Consider the following 22,248-nt stretch of genomic DNA (forward strand, 5'->3'; position numbering starts at 1 on the left):
AATAAAATACCATACCCTCTGCATGACTTAAAGTGGCAATCCCATCTCTGAATTTAAATGCCCTTAATATTTAATTCTTCACTCTATGTGGTTATAGCTTGTTTCCTTCACATTATCAAGATGATGGTTTCAGATGGCAGGCTATTGGAAATTCTGAAAACCATATATCACAATTCAATTTCCTTGTGAAAATGAAAAGAGCTCACTCCCTTGAAGAGTTGAAAGAGGCTGAGGGGTCACCTCCTGCACCAACCCCCTCCCCCACAGGCAGTACTCCAGAAGGGTGATGTAAATACTCAGTATGAGGCAACAGGGCATACCAATTTGTTTTTCAATCTATTTCATTTCAGCTCAAAGCATCTTTGCAGACAGTCCAAGAAAACAAGCTACACTTTGGTTATACTAAGTTTTTCTCAATCTCCAAAAGCAGCTGAATATTGCCAAAGTGTGGCTGATTTTCCTGTGCTGTCTGTCTGCAATGATGCTTTGAACTGAAATAAAATAGACTGAAAAACAAATTGGTATGCCCATGCTTTTCCTGCAGTTTTATATTAGCCTTCAAAGTTAGTATTACCACCTACTCTTTACTGGAACCCAACAGGCCCAAATCACAGAGTAAAGCTGCAATACTTTAAATATGAAGGGCCCACCCAAACCTAAAATAGCAATTTAATTCAGGGCTTGTTGTTTAACATTGCATTAACATGCCATTCTCTACCCATTTCCTTGCTCCATTTGTGGGACTGGATTATATCTTCTGATGACATGTGCAATATGGTTACTGGACACAGTTTAAAGCAAAACCTAACACTGCTGATCTTCCTATATACCTCGCTTGATTTATTACTGCCTCTATAATTTTTCATGTTCATGAGCCCAAACATTGGCATATTTTCACCTATTCAAAAAGTCTTATACAATGTTCTGTTTAAAGTATGTAACATTTACTTTTAGAAGAAACTCATAGCCATTTGCAAACAAGAAAAAAATGTTTTTCTAATTTTATTTGATAGGACAGAGAGAAATTGAGATGGGAGGAAGACATACAGAAGCGGTTCTCGAATCCAGTCCTTGCGCATAGTATCATGTGTGCTTAACTGGGTGCACCACTTCCCAGCTGCCAACAAGAAAGGTTTTTAAATTGCCAACTAGAAGCAGCCTATCATTATTTTAGAATGACAAAAGGTAACACATGTGCTCACAGTAGGTGAATAGAAATGCATTCAAACATAAACCATTAAAACAATATAAAATGTATTAGATAGTTGTGTATAATTTGGTTAAAAAATATGTCATTGAGAAAAATTCCTCTTACCAGAAACATTAAGAAAAAACTAAGACCAGTGCCAAGAAGATAAAGTAGAAGTAGCATACCAGACAAAAGTGCCACCACACGCCAGAACTGAACAGTATTCTGCTCTCTCATGAAAATAAATTTTAAAAAATTAGTGACTAAAAGTTTTTTTAAAAAATTGTAAAAAGTAAGCCCAGTCCCTCCTCCCAATCCAACAAGTCAGATGCATACCTACCATCAATTTTGCTTACAACTTCTAAATGTTTGTTATTTAGCATCTTGAATAAGTTTCCATTTGAGAATATATTTGGTTAGTTCCATCTAATTGGAATTCAGCAAAAGGTGTAATGGGGGGGGGGGTAAAACACAAGACATATTGCTACATTTTCATCCTCTTTTTTAAAAAATGAACTTCTTCAAGATTTATTTAGTTATGTGATATAGGGCGTCGGGGAGACACCAGAGTACTGCTCTAACATCTGGTGGTTCTGGGAATTGAATCCAGAGCTTCTGAGGCCTCAGATTTGCAAATCCCATGCTGGAGTATTCCTGTTAAGACATAGTTATCGCCTTGACTTGCTTGAATCCTTCTTTCTTTTCTTTTCTCTCTTTTCCTCTCTCCTTCCTTCCTTTCTTCCTCTTTCTCTCTTTCTATAAAGGCAGATAAAGCAGAGAGAGTGAAAGAAACCACATCACCAAAGTTTTCTTTAATGTCATGGGGGCCAGATTTGAACTTGGGTCACACATATGACAAAGGAGCACATTATCCAAGTCAATAATTTCACCAGCCCCTTATTTAATTTTATGAGAGGTCAGAGCACTGCTCAAGTCTGGCATATAGCAGTGCCAAAAATGGAAACTGAGTCCTCAGTCAGGCAAGTCCTGTGCTCCAAGGAGCTGAACTATCTTCCAGATAGATTTTATTTCATCCACACAACTCTTTGAGGAATTACCACCATCCACATTTGACAGATTAGATAATCAATCATTAGTAACCAAACTCTAACTCTAACCAAACTCTAATTAGTAAGCAACTCTAACAATAGCAGAACTGGGTTCAGAGAAAAAGACTTAGCACAGCTAAGTGAACTGTGAACAAGACACCTCTTCCAACAACCCCAAATTCCTGGCACCACAAAGTCTCTGAACTTGCTGAAAATTCTTCCTATCCTTCTCATCCTTTTCCTTTTTAAGTGAATACTTGTCATTCAACAAGTTTCAACACAAACTACCTTTCTCAAGAGGGCTCTCACTTGCCATACTGGTATAAGGTAGTTCTCCAGAACTATTTTATTCCCTTTATAACAGTTACCACAATTCAGAATAACTTTATTTCTTCACTTCCTTGGAAGCTAGATTTTAGACCCTTCTTTCTCACTCCAGTAATCACAAGGCCGAATACAGTGGGGGCTGGTACATAGCAGACACTCAAATATTTGCCCAATGAATGGCCTGGATTTATTTATTTCAATATTCAACAAATGCCAGTCTGCAGGCACTGGCTACCAACTGACACAAAAACAGGTAAGATATGGTCCCTGCCCCATGGCACTTCCCAAGCTAGTAGGAAAGCTAACAAACAGAAGGAATAACAGGGATAGTGAGTGTGATCAGTGGGGTAAAGCTCTCAATTCTCTCATCCATTAGCTACGTAACTGTGGACATTTCTCTGATGCTGCTTTTTCATCTTTAAAATGTGAATATTAATAATGCCTATGTTGTGAGATTAAATGACACTTCATGTATACAAAAACAAAAAACAAAACAGTATAGTGTTTGGCAGATAGAAATCACTAATAAATATTAATTACCAATTTCACTTTTATGACACTGCCATAGTTGTAGTTGACATAATCTTCATTTACCTGTCTACCCACTGTTCAAATACCAAAGGGAATAAAAATCCCATGGAAGGTTAATCTGGAAAAATGATATGGCATCAAATTTCTGTGACAGCAAGTGAAAAGCATGCTGATCTTGTTCACCAGAGTATTTCCAAGGACTTGCATCATATCAAGTGTATAGCAGATGCTCAACAAATGAATGATTAATCGCTGGATGCATGCATGTGTGCAAGCATGAAGTGCCCTGAAACAATTTGTTAAACCAATGAAGGTTTGGAAACTACTAACACAGAAGAAAGGAGAAAATGACAGAAGTTTGCTAATTTAGCCAAGTGGGGAAACATTTCACTTGTAATTAAATCTCCACAAACTATCCAAAGTTGGATATCATTTCAAGAAAGTAACAATAACCCCGGGATGAGAGATTTGAAAGAACAAATTCTGAGCAGTACCATGTAAGTCACCAGATTCCAGGGATGAGTTCAATTTATCAGAACTATTGTCTACCACACAGCGATATCCTTTAACCTCTCTGAATATGTGCTCCCTCCTCTTTTTTAAAATACGAAAACATGGTCATTTTTATTTATCACTGGTACAAGGATGTTGTGTGCAGATATAAATAAAGAAGCTGGCTTATTGTGGGACTAGAAGGGTAGTATCCCACTTTGAATAATAAATCAGTACGACCAGAAACGAGAACTTTGTGTCAAATAAAGCGCTCCAGGTGCACGGGCGTTCTAACTGGAGCTCCGACTCCGTGAGACGGAATCAAAGGACAAAAAGAGCCGAGCCTACTTGTGTCGGTGGCCGAGGCCGCATTTCTGGACTCAGTGGGTCAAAAGAGCAAAGCCACTTTGGAAGCCACTCAACTTTGGGCCTGCGGCAGGAAAGCAGCCACAAACAACACATAAACAATGAGCAAGGCTGTGCGACAAGTTCAACTGTGGAGAACGGAAACTGACTTCCTATCATTTTCACGCATTATTCGTAATGTTATCTCTTCCTCCCACCACACCTGGGATCCGCAAACAAAAAGAAAAAATATATATGAGGGAGGGAGGGAGGGCCTAAGGGCGGCTTGGGAGCCAGGTCGCAGTTGGCCAGCGCCTGGTGTGGGGACTTGGGGGCAGGGGTGCGACCGCGAGGGGAGACAACGAGGAGAGGCCTCTGCAGGTAACGGGCGGCCGGCGGGGCCAGGCCTTGGGCTGAGCTCCGACCACCGTGCGCTCCCGGAACCCGCAGCCTCTCCGCACCCAGGCGGAGCCTGCAAGCCGGCACGGGCCACCCCTGGGGTCCACGTCCCGGGGTCTGGGGAGAAGGCAGGGAATTGGTGGATCCTCCCCGGAGCTCGCGACGCGGAAGGGTCCCGGGAGGGGGGTGTTGATTCGGGGCCGCCTCTCGGGCCTCAAGTTGCAAGAAGGGTCCCCACGCCGAGGCCCGTTTCTATGGTTACCTGTTCAGCACCGATTCAAACTGCCGTTCTTTATTGACAGTGCCACAGAGGACACGAACACTCCTGCCCGAAGGGAACAATAAAGCTTTCTCCATTCAACAGCACCAAAGACGCCGGAAGCCCGCCATCTTGAGGACGGCGCAAAGGGGATTTCCGCAGGGAAGGAGGCGGCCCGGCCGGCCTGACGCACCAAAGTTACGCTCGGGGGCGGGGCCTCCGCCGAGCCTGGACGTTGATTGCTGCCCTCTTCTTTGACCTTTGACCCCTGCCCCCTCTCCCTACACGCCCTTGGAAAGTTCTGCTCTAGTCCTGTTGTTTCTCGCTAGTGCAGAACCAAGGTTAGTATCTTATTTCAAAGAGAAATAGACACAAAATATTTTCCCCCGTTTTTCCTAAGCAACACGTTTACGTGCAAGGCTCTGTCCCTGTAAGTATTCTCATTGGTGGGGTTGGGGGGCGGTTAAACCCTGCTCATACACATAGGCTAATAGACCCGCACCAGCCAGTTGACTTCGGAGCTGTTTGGTCCTGCTTCTCCCTTCTCAGTTTGGAGAGAGGGGAACGACGGGATGTCTGTGTTTTATCTTTTTGCTAATTTCCCTCTTAACACCTTGCTTGGACACAGGCGTTCCTTCCCAGTCTCCCAGAGAGAGTAAATCCTTAACCTGGGGGGGATGTAAAAGCCCTGTTACCACCCCCCATACACTTAATCCAACAAGGCCAAATACAAATACAGAACCACACTGTCATAATACAGTGACATGCAGACAATTTTCCTGTCTCAGTCACACCATCCAGGTTCATCTGTTCTCCATATATTGTCGACGTCCCACTGGTTACAGCTGTTAGTGTAAATATTCAGTCGTTCTGAGCTCTGTCATTGTCAGACTTGACTCCAAATCCAGCACCATTTGTAATTACGGGTGCAGTCAACGGGGAAGAGCTCACTCACATTGTTGCTGACATCTTGTCCATCATTGTTTACTGTCACTACTTGGTGCTTGACCTCTGTCAATGACCACAACATTCAAACAATTATGTACAATACAAAACTTGCACTATGTGCCCAGCTGTCACCCTTTTAGTCCTTTTCATTGTCATTTTCACTCACTACTTAAACTACTACATAGTCAATATTTAGCATGCCACCAGCTGGCACACAGCTGTCTTTGCTGCTGCCCAATTAGTCACTTTCACTACTGTATACACATGTCACTCACATTTGGGATCAAATTTATTGTAGTTTGTATTCAGGCATTTTCGTAGAGTCAGTCCTATAGCTATGGGTCTCCTAACGACTCATTTTCATATTCTCCTTTAGTGGGAACCCCCAATAAAAGTTGTCAGAGTTAGCAAGCAATAAAATATTTAGAGTGGTGTGTGGAGCAAGGTAGATGCTCAAGGAACATTTTGAAATTAGTAAAATATTTAGATCTTTCCTGATGTACTGTATGTGAATGGCTTGATGTTTATTAATCTCAATAGAAGTTTGTAGGTTCAATGTATTCTTCCTATTTCACTCAATATGGCTCTGCATTCTACAGGGGGTAGAAAAAGAATGCACCAGAAATGTGTTCCCTTATCTTCCTTTCCCTCACTTCCTGTATTAACCTCCCTCTTTACCTAAACTATCTCGTTTAATTCAAAAGCCACACAGTGCAGTAGGCAATATTATTACCCCCTTTTCTTCAGGAAAATAAAACAGATTCAATGCTCAAATTTACACAAAGCAGCAGAGTTGGGTATTAAACTTAGCAAGTCTTGCTCTAGACCTTTCACACACCCTGCCCCCAATAATAACATAAAGTTTTAACTAAACACATGTGCTTATTATAGAGAATTGAGTATTACAAAAAAAATACAATGAAGAGAGTTAAAAAAAAAACAGCATAAATCCTACCACTTGCCTGTAACATTATAGAAAAACATCTCTCCATTGCTGGGTATACTGATACAGGTAAGTAGATGGGGAGATAGTCATGATAATAATTTCCTTTTAGTGTATTATATATGCTTGACACTGTACCCAGCACTTTCTGTGAATTAACACATTACATTTACACAGAAAGAGGTGGCTAGACATAAGTTTATTAAAATGAGCTCATTTAACGCATGTAAGTTCCATATCAGCAGCCAGCCACCTGGTGATGTTTTTCCTCAGATATGTTTTTTTTTTTCTCCCCTTATTCTTCACTGTCTTTTCTCTGCCTTTCAATCAAAACCAAAGCCCAAAGCTGCTGGACTGCAAAAGCAGTCTTTAAATAGCACCCTCTGCACAGCTGCTGGCCAGTCAAATGTCTTTGTTGTTCCCCTAGGTGGTGGTTTTACTTGTTGAAGTGAAGTTTGCTAGAGGTCTGACATATGTTTTTTTATTTGTTAGAGTTGGCATCTGGGTCTTGGCATTTTTTTTCACTGACTTTCTAAGTGTTAGAATTTCACTACCCTTTTCTACAGTCCAAGTGAAGATTGGTCTTCAGATCTTGCGCAGTGGAAACCAGAGTCTCAGATGAGGAATCTGTTGGAATTTGCCAAATGACTCAGAAAGGTCAGCCACCTGTTCAGCCACCCGGGATGACAAAAGATGTAGAGTAGGAAAACTAGCTTTGTTCCACCAGTAGCCTGAGAGTATAGAGCATTTCTGTGGGACTGGCTCTTACAATGTCTTGCATTGTGGGTGAATCTCTTGCCTGAGTTTCTTCTGAAACAAAAGACACTCTCACATTTGAACAGTGGAATCAACTTCTCCAGGGAGATGGAGAGCCCACAGAATCTTTGGTTTTTCTGTACAGCCATGTCTCCTCTTCAGCTCCTTAGCTCAAATAGTGGAACCTGTACCACTCCTGATTTTTTTTATTCCCTTTTGTTGCCCTTGTTGTTTTATTGTTGTAGTTATTATTGATGTCATTGTTGTTGGATAGGACAGAGAGAAATGGAAAGAGGAGGGAAAGACAGAGAGGGGGAGAGAAAGACACCCGCAGACCTGCTTCAGCACTTGTGAAGTGATTCCCCTGCAGGTGGGGAGCGGGGACTTGAACCGGAATCCTTACGCCAGTCCTTGTGCTTTGCGCCATGTGTGCTTAACCACCACTCGTGATCTTATTGCTCAGGTCAGTCACCTGGAAGTTGTTCTTGACACTTCTATTGCTCCCCGAAACCATTTATGAAGTCTTGTTGATATTGAACTTCTAATTATACTCTCTCCATTTCTATGACCTACCAGCAGGTCATTCCTTTTAGAGTCAATTTTATTGAAGTATAGCTTACATGCAGAAAAGGGACTCATTTGAGAGCTTTGGTAAATGTGTGCATCTGTGTCAGCACTACCATATCAAGATACAGAATGGGTTTGTTTGTTTGTTTCATTAAGAATAATTTCAGGTTATCTGAAAAACAGGAAGGAAGTTTTCATTTCCTGCAGCCTCCTACCTATGCACTTGCAGGTCTTCCCTGTCCTCTATATCTCCCCCAGAATGGATTAAGTGATAAAAATGGTGTGTGTAAATCCACAGATTCTTTGTTTCTGGTCAAATGTATAGTGACATGTATTCACCATTATAGCACCATATAAAGCAATTTTGTACCTGCCACCCCAGTATTCTGTGCTCTGCTTATTCATTTCTTCCTTTCCCCTAACCACTGGTAACCACTGGCATTTTAACTGTCTCCAAGCAAGGAAGCCCCCGTTGGTAGTCATAGTACATGTAGAAGGCAGAAAGGAAAGAATCAGAAGTAGGGAGATAAATCACAATAAGAAGTGCTTATAGCTTCTTTCAGCACCCTCTACTGACAAGTTCTATTATTATGCCCTATGTAAAAAAGAAGTGTTTACAGCTTTGGTTCCAGCACCACATCTCAGCAGAAAGAAAGAAGAAAGAGCTGAGAGGTAATAAAATGGCTTAGGGTGGATGGGAGCTGGATGGAGGTATCTTGCACCTTTAAAGAACAGTGCATACTTTTAAATATTTGAGTTTGAATCAACTAAGCATGTAGCTTAATGTAAAATAAAAATAAAATGAAAAATCAGATATAAATCAAAAGCAATGCATCCCAAACAAAAAGAAGCCCATATATCAAAGAACTTCATGCTAAAGATATGCAATTAAAAACATACATGTACCTAATTATGTAACTTAGAAATATCTTAAACTACTGATAGACTTACAAGTCAAAGTAAGTGAATTTATAGAAGTTAGCATTCCTTTCTCAGAAACCAGTAAAGCAGAGAGAACAAAAGCATTTGAACAGTGAGTGAGCAAAAATCAATAAATGTAAATGCATCCACAAGCTCAGAATACAAATTATTCTCAAAATCAGACAAAAACTTATAAAAAATAGATCATGTATCTATAGTGGACCACTTAATAAAACCTAAGAACTGTCATCATATCAAAATCTAATGCATAGAAGTAAAAATCTAGGGGCTGGCAGTGGTGTACTGGGTTAAGTGCACACATCAGTATGTGTAAGGACCCAGGTTCAAGTCCCCGTGCCCCACCACCTGCAGGGGCAAAGCTTCTCAAGTAGTGAAGCAGGTCTTCAGGTATTTTCTCTCTCCCTCACTGTCTTCCCTTACCCTTTCAATTTCTATCTGTCCTATCAAATAAATAAAGAAAAAAAAAGTGAAAAAGAAAAAGGAAAAAATGGTCACCAAGATCAGTGGATCCATTATGCTGCACTAAGCCCTAGCGATAACCTTGGTGGCAAAGAAAGGAAGTAAGGAAGGAAGTAAGGAAGGAAGGGAGGGAGGGAGGGAGGAAAGAAAGACTTTTGCTTCATGGGGCCTCGCACTTCATGATTTTATGCCTCAAAGGCTGCTTCATCATTTCGATGAAGAGACAGTGAGAGCTAGAGATAAAAAACAGAGAGATACATTATAATACCAGAGGCTGGAGCAATAGCACCTCACATATGGTGCCAGGGCTTGAACCTGAGCCACACACACATGACAAAGCACATGACCTACCCAATGAGCTGTCTCTGACCCAGAAGTAAAAAAAATTATTAACAAATAGAGAGGTGAAAAACTTAATATGTCTAAAAACTATAAATCATGCTTCTAAATCATCCATGGAGTAATGATGAGAGAAACTGAGTATACTTAATATTAAGGACAAAGATAAATAAAAATTTGCAAGATCTTCCTAGGCATTTCTCTTTAAAAGATTTATTTACTTATTTATTTATTGGATAGAGACATTGAGAAGGAGAAAGATACCTGCAGCACTGCTTAACTGTGAAGCTTCCCTCCTGCAGATGGGAACTTGGAGCTTGAACCTGGCTCCTTGTGCATGTTTATGTGCTTTTCTGGGTGCACTATCATGTAGCCCCTCCTATGTAATTTTACATGGAAAATTATAGCTTATTTTACATTTACTAGGAAATAATGAAGTGAAGTTAAAATAAGATGGAGGTGAGCAATAAAGAAAACCAAAAGTTGGTTCTTGAAGAAAAAACCTACTAAAAGATAAACAGCAAATATGGAACAAGTAAAATATACAATAAAGTAGAAGAAATATAGCTACAGAAGAAATATAAATTAATTTTAAGGCTGTTAAAACTAAAAACTGTAAAAAGTTTTTGCAATATTAGGATGCAGTGGGCTTCAAATATTAAAAAGAAATCTATTTAAATATGCTTTAAGAATAAGAATTTTTATCGTACATAATAAGAAATCAAAAGTAGAATGGGTAATTCAAGAGCTGATTAACTGTCAGTTTGTGTCCTATGAATAAAATTTAAATATATGTTAAACAAGAAGAGCTAACAAGCAGTAGACATATTTAACAAACAGATGTAGATTTTTATGTTAATATGAAGAATAGACAAGTATATCCCACAACAATAAAGGACAACAAAAGAGAATAAATAAGTAAGTTGTCTGTTGTCTGGGAGGTGGCAAAGTGGATAAAGCACTGGATTCTCAATCATGAAGTCCTGAGTTCAATCCCTGGCAGCACATGTACCAGAGTGATGTCTGGTTCTTTTTCTCTCTCCACCTGTCTTTCTCATGAATAAATTATTTAAAAAAAAGAGAATAGATAAGTAAATAAATATTTTTAAAAATAAGCAAGAAATAAGTTCTACTTCATGGCAAGGCAAAATATGGGATGATATCAAATTACCAAGGATTTGAAGGAAATGCAAGTCTTGTGTACTGCTGGGAGAGCAAAAATTGGTACCATCATTTAAATTTTTTTTTAGTGGTTTAATAATGATTAACAAGACTGTAAGATAACAGGGGTATAATTCCATACAATCCCCACTACCAGTGAATTTCGTACCCCATCCCATCTATTGGAAAATTCTTTTTGGGGTACATAAGGTAAAAGGTCTGGTATCTATAATTGTTTCTCCGCTGGACATGGGTGTTGGCAAGTTCATCCATATCCCCAACCTGTTTCTATCTTTCCCTAGTCGGGTAGGGACAGTCACTTTGTAGAGCACTTTGGAACTATTTAGTGTTATGGACAAAATGCATCCTCACCTTGTATTGTAAAACCCCATCTTGTGTATCAGTCATAAATTCTTACTTAAATACACAGATATATGTTCAAAAATACTTATTGCAGCAATGTTTATAATAACAAAGTTGGAACTTAGCTTAAATGTTTTTTAACAAGGAATTATTCAATAAAATATAAAAATGTAGACTAATTCAGTGGTCAGAAGAAGGTTAGATCTACTCTAATCCGTATGAATAGAACTCAAAAGAAGCAGAATGAGGTATATGGCATTGTGTCACTTATACACACTAAGTATACACACACAATATTATGTGCTTATATAAATGTGTATATACTTAAAATGTAAATGCATTTGTAAGTGTAAATCAAAGGCCAGAGAAACTGAGAACATTACTTAGGTGGAATAATATGGAAATGAAGATGAGCAGGACAAATTAAAAATCAGTAACCAACACGTGCCAATCTGGGGCAAGCTGAGAGCTTCTTAAGTATAGATCTGGATTCAATTCATTTTTAACTCATAAACATTCCGGTTTACAAATAATCAGGTGTTGTAGAATGCTCCTTGAATTCATCGATAACTATTCTCTAAATAGGAAAAGAAAATCACTGAGTCTGATATGCTACAACATGGAATTTGTGTAATGATTCATATGAATGCTTTCCTCTTTGGGGTTTGCATCATTTGCCTCCAACTGTTTAATCTCATCAAGCAGCACACTCACAATTTCAAGTTATTTCTTGTGAGATCATTATCTTTGCTGTTTTTTTTGTTGTTGTTGTTTGTTTTCTTTGGTTTTTCATTTGGAATTGTGTTTCTAAAGCTTCTCTTCCCTGCAGGTTTTGAGTCACCTGTGATAAAAGAGGTACTTAAGATTTCAATAACAACAAAAACAGATTAGCTAAAGGTTTGCCTTTCATGTAGAGTATATTTCTATTCAACTTTCAGGTGTTGCACTAGAAAGACTCTTTATTTTGTTTCAGTCAATTGAAAATGAAGCCTAGGTACTGGATGAAATGTATTTGTTCTCTTTTCAACTATTTCCTCTCCCTTCAGATATCCACATGGCTTCACCTCATGTGTCTGCTCAAGTGTCATTTTTTTTGAAGAGCTTTCACCATTTATTTATTCCCTGGTTCCCTTTTTCCGCTTTACTTTTTTTTCATGGCACTTGTTATTATATTATGTTTATTTGTTTGTTGTCTGTCTCCTCACATTGGACTGTGAGCTCCATGAGAATAGTGACCTTGTTTTCCTTTGTTCACTGTTCTGTCCCCACATTAGGAAAAGTGGCTGAAATAGAGGAAAACTCACTACATATGCACTGACTGCACAAATGAGGGATTTTCTGAAGTAGTTTGCAATTACCTGTTACGTTCTTAGTTTCATACATGTCTTTTTTTACATCTTATTTACATATTTTTATTTGATAGGACTGAGAGAAGTTGAAAGGGAAGGGGAGATAGTGAGGGAGAGAAAAAGAGACACTTGTAACACTTTCACTACTCATGATGGATAGATAAACAGATACATACATACATACTAGAGCACATTTCAGCTCAGATTTATAATAGTGCTGGGGGTTGAACCTGAAACTTCACAGCTTCAGGTTGAGAGTCTTTTTTATAGGACCATTATTCTATCTCTCCAGCTCTCATTCATTTCTTATAACTCAATAAGCATTTATTCTTTTTGTTGTTAATCTTTCCACCTATCTATATATTTCTTCATCTAATTCTTATTGAACTCCTTCTAAGTACCAGGCATTGTGGTTGCTGCTGGGGGGTTCTGTAGCAAATAAGACAGACTTTGTAATTTGTATGTTTCCTTTCAGCAATGATAGTGACCTCACATTTCTAAGATTGGCATACACTTATTTGCAAAGTGTACCCCATACCAAACGCAAAGGGAATTTCATTACATCCATTACATTTTTCAAGCCACATAACAATCCCATGAAACTAACATTATGAGAATGTCTTTCAGTTTCTTTCCCATAAGCATGAAATTTATGGGCAATAAATAGAACAACAGAATTATCTTACCAGCACTACATAGAAGCTTCCAGAGAGTAGTATATAGGGCACTGCTATGTGGAACAGGTGCAGAACCTTTGCAAAAGATTCCTTTCTCCCCCAGTTGTTCCCCAGAGTTTTTGGTGCTCTTTCCACATAATGTACACCTTGGCCTTCAACTTCACCAACTCATTTAGTGGTTTTTATCACACGAGACTTCCATCTGAAGAAACACACAAATACACTGTCATGGGGCCCTTTGGGCATATGCAAAGGCAAGCCAATACCAAATGTTTACATACAGTCATCCCTCCACTGTATTCTCACCATTGGCAGCTCATGAGAAAGGACTGTGGAGACAATATGACATTTTAATTTTATTTGTTTTTATTTTTATTACTTGTATTTCTATTCTTTCCTTTATTTGACAAGACAGATAAATCCAGAGGGATGGGGAGATAAAGAAGGGGAAAGAAAGAGAGACACCTGCAGCACTGCTTTACCACTCATGCATGGTAATATGTGCACTCAACAAGGTGCACCAACACCAGCACCTGACACTGGTGTTTCCTTCCTTCCTTTCTTTTTTACATTTCTGAGTCAAGGAAATTGGCATTCAGAGAGTTTAAGAAACTTACTTATGATGAATTCAGTGGCAAAATCAGGATTCAAACCCAGCTCTGTCTCCATTAACTGAGGCATGCCCCCTTCAATGGGCCCATTCTTATTCATTAAGGCCCCCACTAATTTCCCTTCTAAGTCTCTGAGGGAATTTTCACTAACCTGGGAGAGAGGAGATCTAGATTTTGGTCCTTTGTCTACTCCTAATTTTGCTTTGTGACTTTGATTTTCTCACCTGCAAAATGAGAGGGAAACATACACATTTTTCATATTTTAAAAAGGAGTTCATGCTGTTTAGATGAAATTACAAATAGAAACACAGTATGTAAAAACTGTTAAATGGGCCGGGTGCTTGCACATCTGGTTGAGCGCACATGTTACAGTGCGCAAGGACCTGGGTTCTAGCCCCTGGTTCCCACCTGCAGGGGGAAAGCTTCACAAGTGGTGAAGCAGTGCTGCAAGTGTCTCTCTGTCTCTCTCTACATATCCTCTTTCCACTCAATTTCTTGCTACCTCTATAAAATAAATAAAAACTAAAAAAAAAACTGTTAAACAGAGCCAGGTGGTGGCATACCCAGTTGAGCTCACACATGTGCAAGCTTCCTTATCCCCACTTGCAGGCTTCCTTATCCCCACTTCATGAGTGGTGAAGCAGTGAACAGGTATGATCTAGCTCCCTCTCTGTCTACCCTTTCCTTTTCAATTCCTATTTATCCCCCCTCCCAAAAAAAGGCTTCTGGAAGCAGTAGATTTATTGTACAATAATAACCCAGGTAGCAATAAAAAGCAAAACAGACAGGTGAATGTGGGGCTTCTCTATTAGAATCTGGAGTTGAGAGTTCTGAGATCTATCAATATAACTCTCTCCAAACATTGGGGAGAGTTGGGGGTTTCAGGGAATCTGTGAACCTTCAAAGTTGTGTGAACTGTGGCTGTGCATGTGCATTTTATCAGTCTCAAAAGGGTCCATGGTTTCTATTAAAGTGGTGATGATGATGATAATGAAATACCAATGACATGCACCAAGAATCATGTTTAAACATTTTAAATGAATTAACTTATATTCAATTCTTAAAACAACCTAAGGAGTAGGCACTAATGATAGAGTCTCCATTTATAAAGGAGAAAACAGAACAACAGAGTAGTCAAGTCAGTTGCTGAAGTTAACAAATGCTTTTCTAACTCTCCCCCAGCTTTGTGTAAAGACAGTTGATCTCCTCTCTTTTGAGAATGTTATACCATTTCCTCTGGGATATAGTTATTTTATTGACTGTGGTGTTTTGCTCACAAGTAGGTGAGTGCACTTTTAAAATAAGCCTTGTCCAGGGCCCGTTTTCTGTGGCTGTGATTTCCCCTGGGTTGTTCAACTTGATCTCTGCATGAGCTTCCATGCCTATGCTAGCTTTAGGACAGTGCTTGTTCAGAAGTTGCTCTGGGGACCTTACCACTTCAGATCACCTGGGAAGCTACAGATCATCTCTGATCTGAATCAAGGTCGTGTGAGTGAGTGAGTGAGTGAGTGAGTGAGTGAGTGAGTGAGTGAGTGAGTGAGCATGTGTGCGTGTATGTGTGTGTGTTTCACAGGAGAGGAAGCATGAAAGTCGGAAGGTTTCTGTTTGAAATGCCACTGCTTGATTTCCCTGCCTTAGGGATGCTTATGTAGAGAAGCATAGGACATAAGGATAAGGAACGAGAGGGCTGAGGGATGGTGATGGTGGTAATTTTACTCTGCTCTGCATCAAGCTTTGTGTTGAAAACCATATTTGCTATTTTTTAAACTTCATAATAGCCAGAGCTAGGATATGCTGCTCCCATTTTACAGAGAAGGACACTAGGGACACTTACACTTTTACACAGCTGGCAAGTGGGGCACTTGGAATTTGATGGCTCTTTTTCACCAAAAAATCATGAGAATACAATCATCTAGAAGTTGTATCATTTTGTCGTTCAAATTAAAATCCTGATTGCCTTTTCACAGTCTACTTGGATTTTATGTGTGTGTAAATGGTAGGAGATATATTTTGTTTTATATATAGATAGTCTGTTTATCCCAAACACCATTTGTCAGAAACCCTAACCCTAACCCTTTGTTGTAAATAAAATTTCCGTATAGGTGAGAACCTGTTTATAGGCTCTATATTCTATATTTCTAATTTTGTTTATACTCATAGCCATTCCTTATTGCCTTTGTTTCTGGAGATTTACAGCAGTCTTGTTGTACAGCAAAAAAAAAAAAAATGTTTTTACTTGTTAGTCTTCAAGACTCTGCATCTTTGTCCAGCTTGACCCCTCTTTCATTCAGGTCACTTACTCAGACTTCTCTCAGAGAGACCTCCCTAACCATCCTATGGAAAATGGTCACTCTCTCCATCATTCTATATCCTTTTCTGCTTAATCTTTTGACTTAATACTTATCACCAACTGATATACCTCTCCTTCTCTCTCTCTCACAGCACTTTTGTCTATCTTGATGCATTTCTAGTGACATGGTAGTCACTATTTAGTAAAGAAATGAGTGGGTGGCTGACTAAATGTATGAATGGATATATAGGAAGCTTTATTTTGTTTTATTTTATTATTATTATTTTGCTTCTAGGGTTATTGCTGGGGCTTAGTGCCTGCACCATGAATCCACTGCTCCTGGAGGCCATTTTTCCCCCTTTTGTTGCCCTTGTTGTTGTAGCCTTGTTGTGGTTATTATTGTTGTTGTTGATGTCATTCGTTGTTGGATAGGACAGAGAGAAATGGAGAGAGGAGGGAAGACAGAGGGGGAGACAAAGATACCTGCAGACCTGCTTCACCGCCTGTGAAGCAACTCCCCTGCAGGTGGGGAGCTGGGGTCTTGAACCGGGGTCCTTACGCTGGTCCTTGTGCTTTGCGCCACCTGCACTTAACCCGCTGCTCTACCACCCGACCTCCTATTTTATTTAATTTTATTTCTAACAGGTTTACCTCTGGTGATTGGTGTCTGCATGACAAATCCACTGTTCCCAGTGATCATTCCACTCCCCTTTTCTTTATTTGCTAGAGACAAAGAAATTGAGAAGAGGGGGAGATAGGAAGTGAGAGAGAAAGAAAGACATCTGCAGCACTGCTCCATTACTTGTGAAGCTTCCCCTGCCCCTGCAGGTGGAGAGTGGGGCTTGAACCTGGACCTGTGCATAGTAACATATATAATGGATTATATATGCCTGGCCCCATAAAACCATATGGGAAGGTTTTAAACAGGAATATCATATTCTAAGTTCAGATAATTACTATAGTTGTAGATCATAATAATTAGATCACAGTGGATTAATGGAGGCTTTTGGATAAGATGCTAGGAGGTGTGAATACAGTGCCCAGGCTTGAAGTGGCGGTGGCTTTAGCCAGGACTGGTGAAAAAAATCTAACAGAAAGAGGCTTAGAAAGTCAGTAGCATTGGGACCTGGTGGCCTTGGGTTTATGAGACAGACAAGTAATCAGAAAAGGTCTTCATATCAATAATTTTGACTTAGACAACTGGCTGGTTGTAGTGTTATTTTCAGCTTGTGGTGGTGACATACTTACTACCAGAGGTGAAACCTCAAGCCCAGGAGAATGATGTTGGGATTATTGGGAAGACTCGAGAAGACACTAAGAAGTCACACCTCCTTTAAATCCACCTCAGTCTGCAACTAGGGAGCACAGTGGGGATGTGCCCCTGGAGAAGAGGAAAGAGCACCTGCAGTAGAAAGGACTGCTGGGTATAGATTCTGTCAACAGTTTTAGCAATGCAGACATTTCAGATTTCTTGGCATTCGAACAATTGAGGCTCCCTTAGGGCCCGGGAAGAAATATCATCCAATAACCAGCAAATACCCCCAGCCTCCCAGAGACACAGTGCTGCCAATGACCTTGGTGGTAATGACATTCAGAGAAATATTTGAGTGTACACAAAGCCAGTTGGAGGAAATTCTCCAAACCCAAGGGTTTCAAAGGGCATGACTGCTTGCCTCTCTGGTCTGCTAGTGATTAGAATTCCTTTTCTGCAGTGAGTGCATCAAAATGAAGCAGGTGGGAGATTTACTAGAGATCAGCCCTCATCTGGAACCCAGCTTTTATTCTGAGAATTCTCAGGAGATGGTAGGGTGCCAGGCTTCACCCCAGCTGTATAACCAAAGGTGAATGAATTTATAGTTTCAGCAACACAAAGACCAAATGCAAGTCATTCTCTAAGAAAGTGTCTCCTTTACTGCCATTACTTTGGGTTTGGCCGGACAGTTGGGTGAACAGTATGTTTTTAAGATGTGCAGAACCCTTTTGACTTTATTACTTCCTAATCACTGGAGCAGTTACCCTACTGGGGATGGCCTCTTGCCTCCTAGGTCAGAAGCACCCCAGGGGCAGGTGGGAGGGGGTTGATTCACAATATATAATCCTGGGCTCCTTGTCATAGACTGCACAGAATGTCGTGTGTGTGTGTGTGTGTGTGTGTGTGTGTGTGTGTGTGTGTGTGTAAGAAGAGGGTTTAGTCTATAGGTTTTGAAACATATTCCTTTAATATGGAAAGCCTTTTTTTCTCCTATCTGGGCTCCCCACTTATAGTACCAAGCTCACTGAGATGAGGGTATCAACTTCCTTTTCTCCATCCTTAGAGCAGACTGAGTCAGGGAACATTTGCCAATTGACTGTGTTTCCTGTGTACCCAACTCAGTGTCTGGCATGTGACAGGCCCCAAGCAAATGTGCAGGGAATGAAATTAATCAACAGTGGTGTACTGATGAAAAGCAACTGTAGCATTCAAATTTTGTCAATGACAGGAGAGACATAGGATTCCTTTGTACTAAGTGGCCTAGAAGAAATCAGGCTTAGCCATATGATGCTTCCTGTCATGCTCTTCTTTCTTAGAGACTGAGGTTCAGAACCTCTCAGTCTGGAGACCTGAGGCTGCTCAGTCAATCATTTGCTGTGTGATGCTGAGCAAGACAGTTACCCTTCTGGGCTTTGATATTCTCCTTCATGAAGTGAGGTGGTGGGAGTGTAAGTACAGAGCTGCTATCTGTGTGATTTGGAGTGCTTACAAGCACTAGGCACTGTTCTAAGGGCTGGGCATGTATTATGTCATTTAATCCTTACAACAACTCCATGACACTGGTAATATCATAGTCATATTTGTTCCTTTGTAATTACTTAATTTTTGTGTTGCAGGGCATTTACAGTCTGCTCTAACTGAATCTTCCCCATTCTCTTTTACTTCACATACAGAGATAGAAACACAGAGGGAGAGATACCACATACTAGAGCTCCCCCAGAGCTACGGTACTCCCATGCGGTTCTGAGGCTCAAACTCAGTCCATGGAATGCAAGGCAAGAAATACACCCTACCAGGCAAGCTATCCCATGGGCAAAGAAGATTTATTTACTTTACAAAAAAAGGACAAAAGAAATAGAGATAGACAGATAGATGATACATACATACATACATACATACATACATACATACATACCAGTGTACCACTCAGGCATATGTGTGTGGTACCAGGGATCAAATACTGGTAGGTGCCTTATTGCTGAACCACTTCCACATGTACATTATCTACATACTCTTAATAAGGAAGCCAAAGCATAAAAATTTAAAAAATCAAATAGCACTCCTGAAGTCACCTAGTTTGTAACAGATAGAGATGACACTTTTACTCAATAATCTGTTTCCCCAACCCACCTCTCAACCCCTAAATTGACCTGCTTCTCAGCTGGATGATTTATTAGGTTCATTCTTGTTTTACAGTGAAAACTCCATTATTCTTGCATTTGATGATGTTTACATCTGACACCTGCAGAGCCCATTTTAGCTGGCCACTTCCTGGATAGAACATAAGTCAGTCTTTCTGCCCCAGGGTTGATCAGAGAGGAGACTGGTGAGAGTGTAACCTCTGGAGCTAGCCTGAAGGGATTAGAACCATAGCCTGGCTATACACTGTGGGCAAGTTCACCTTCTGGAACCTCAAATACATCACTTCTTAAACTGGAGCTAGCTCTATAATCTCCCTCCCCAGTGGCTCTAAGAATGAAACAATACAGATGGGATCACCAGATTTAGCAGATAGAAACACAGGGCACACAGTTGAATTGGAATATCAGATATAAACAAGGAAAGATTTATTTATTTATTTATTTATTTTCTTTTTTTCTTTTTTTTTTAATAATTTATTTCTTTATTGGGGAATTAATGCTTTACATTCAACAAGGAAAGATTTATTAATATAAATGTGTCTCATACAATGTTTGGAACATTATTATGCTAATAATTTACTCCTTGCTTGCCTGGCATTTGAATTTAACTGAAGATCCTGGATTTTATCTGATATAAAAATATTTATATTTGCATTTAGAGGAGGTATTTAGCACAATAAATACTCTACTAAAGCATTCAGTAAACTTTGTTTTTTTTTAAATTTTTATTAGTGATTTAATATTGACTTACAAAATTACATGTCAACAGAGGTATAATTCCATCACATTCCTACCACCAGAGTTCTGAATCCCAAGTCTCACCATGGCAAGCCACCACAGTTCCCCTAAGGTTGTAGATATGAGCCAACCATCATCTCTACAACTATCTGTCCACATTTGTGCATAATTGCCTTCTTTTTCTTCCAGGTCCAGTCTTCTCTTCCCCTCCAAGCCACTCATGACACCATTACTACACCCAAATATCCCTCTCCTTTTCCTCCTTTTTTTTCAGGTGCTGATGGAACTGGAGTTCAGAGCCTTTTAATCATCTTCCTCCTATCACTTCTCCCTCACTGGGAATATGAATCAAGATTGTTTTAGGGGTGCAGAAGGTAGGAGTTCTGGCTTCTGTAATTGCATCTCTGTTGGACTTGGGCATTGGCAGGTTGTTCCATACCTCTAGGTGTTTCTGCCTTTCCCTAGTGAGCTAGAGCTCTGGAGAGGTGAGGTTCCAGTACACACTGGTGATATCATCTGCCCATGGTAGCAGCTTGGTGTCTGGAAGATGGCAGGACATAAAGTGAGACAAAATAGTTAATGAACAGGAACCAAAAAGTAGGAATAGAGTAGATGAGTTTAGAGATCTTAGGGTAGAGAAAAGCTATGAAGTCCATTTTAGGCATGTTCCTGGGGGCACACAACTATGGTAGTTTTGCTTGAGTTTGAAGTTGGATAAAAATATTGTCTTAGAGGGGAGTCCAGTGGTAGCGCGGTGGCTTAAGTGCACATGGTGCAAAACGCAAGGACCGGCGTAAGGATCCCTGTTCAAACCCCCAGCTCCCCACCTGCAGGGGGGTCACTTCACAAGCAGTGAAGCAGGTCTGCAGGTCCTTTCTTTCTGTCCTATCTAACAACAATGACATCAATAACAATAGTAACTAAGACAAGGGCAACAAAAGGGAAAATAAATAAATATAAAAAATTTAAAAAAAATTGAGAAAATGGTGTCAAAGTAGAGAGAAGGGCTAGAAAGTTGGATTAGGGCAGTGAGTAGCTCTCATTCTTGAAAAAAGTTCTACGGATAAAATTAACTATTTACCTCCATCTACCTGACTTAGGGCCCATATGTATTTTATATGTAGCACAAGAACCTGTGTAGTAACCTCTAAGTCTTTGTTGGTCTGAGCTAGAAGCTCATGGTCACAGCTGGGAATGCAGGCTGTACTCATTTCAGGACCAGTCTTCATGGAGTAGCAGGGCAGGATACTTCAGCTTCCCCAGGAGACTGGGGCATTCCCTGTCATCTCTGCTTTATTGTGAGGGCGAGGTCCTGAGAAGGTCCATAAGAGGACTTACGATGACGTTCCTGATGGAAGTGGCCAGTGATGGTGCACTGGAGAGAGGAGTCCATTAGAGGTCTAGGTCTATCATGCTTGTGTGGGAATCCAGGGACTCACTAACTAGGTCTCCAGATGATAAGGTGGTGTGTTATTGACCAAAAGGGCCATTGTTAAGTGAGCCAGTCTCTTTCCCTTATCCACATTATCTAGTCCTCTCTTTATTTGATGACCTTAGACTTTCTCCTAGTGAGAATTTAGTGTCATTTGTTGAGCCCTACCAGAATTAGTTTTGGGGATCTGTCTTCTTTGGGCCTTTCTGCTAGATTGCCAAGCTAATTTGGTCTAAGTCTAATCAATAGAGAACTTACGATTCCTTCTTTAGGTACTTCAACTGGGATTCCAGGTTTATTAGGCCTATAACTAATCACCAAAGACTACTGAGTGCTATTACTTTGAATTATATAATTTCCTCCTTGCTTATGGATACATGTACACCTGTACCCAGTACCCTAAACCCTAGCCTATATCTAGTATCTGTTACTTTGTTAAATGATGTGTCATCTAACGTGGATGTAGGTAGTCCCATGTGTTAGTAAAGATCTTACCACATTTGAAGACTTGCAAGGTTAACTTCTTAGGCTCAGTATCTATGGTTACAGTCCACAGTAAGAATTCAGTAGCAGCATGATGTGGAATGGAAGCACCAGCAATGATTTGGCTGAAGTTGACAGAGGTGGAATGGAGGTAAAGCAGCATAGAGAAGAAATATTAAGAAGTATGGGCATAGTTCTAGAGATTC

General features: G+C 40.1%; 1 long non-coding RNA gene across 1 annotated transcript; it reads left to right on the plus strand.

Annotated features, from left to right (window-relative positions):
- Positions 1-3,979: 3,979 nt before the first annotated feature.
- LOC132542502 (uncharacterized) lies at positions 3,980-6,041 on the plus strand. Its single transcript, XR_009553512.1, has 2 exons — positions 3,980-4,128; positions 4,635-6,041. It is a non-coding gene; the product is annotated as an uncharacterized LOC132542502 (long non-coding RNA).
- Positions 6,042-22,248: the final 16,207 nt, after the last annotated feature.

Source organism: Erinaceus europaeus, chromosome 13 (genome assembly GCF_950295315.1).
Source record: "Erinaceus europaeus chromosome 13, mEriEur2.1, whole genome shotgun sequence".
Taxonomy (NCBI): Eukaryota; Metazoa; Chordata; class Mammalia; order Eulipotyphla; family Erinaceidae; genus Erinaceus; species Erinaceus europaeus.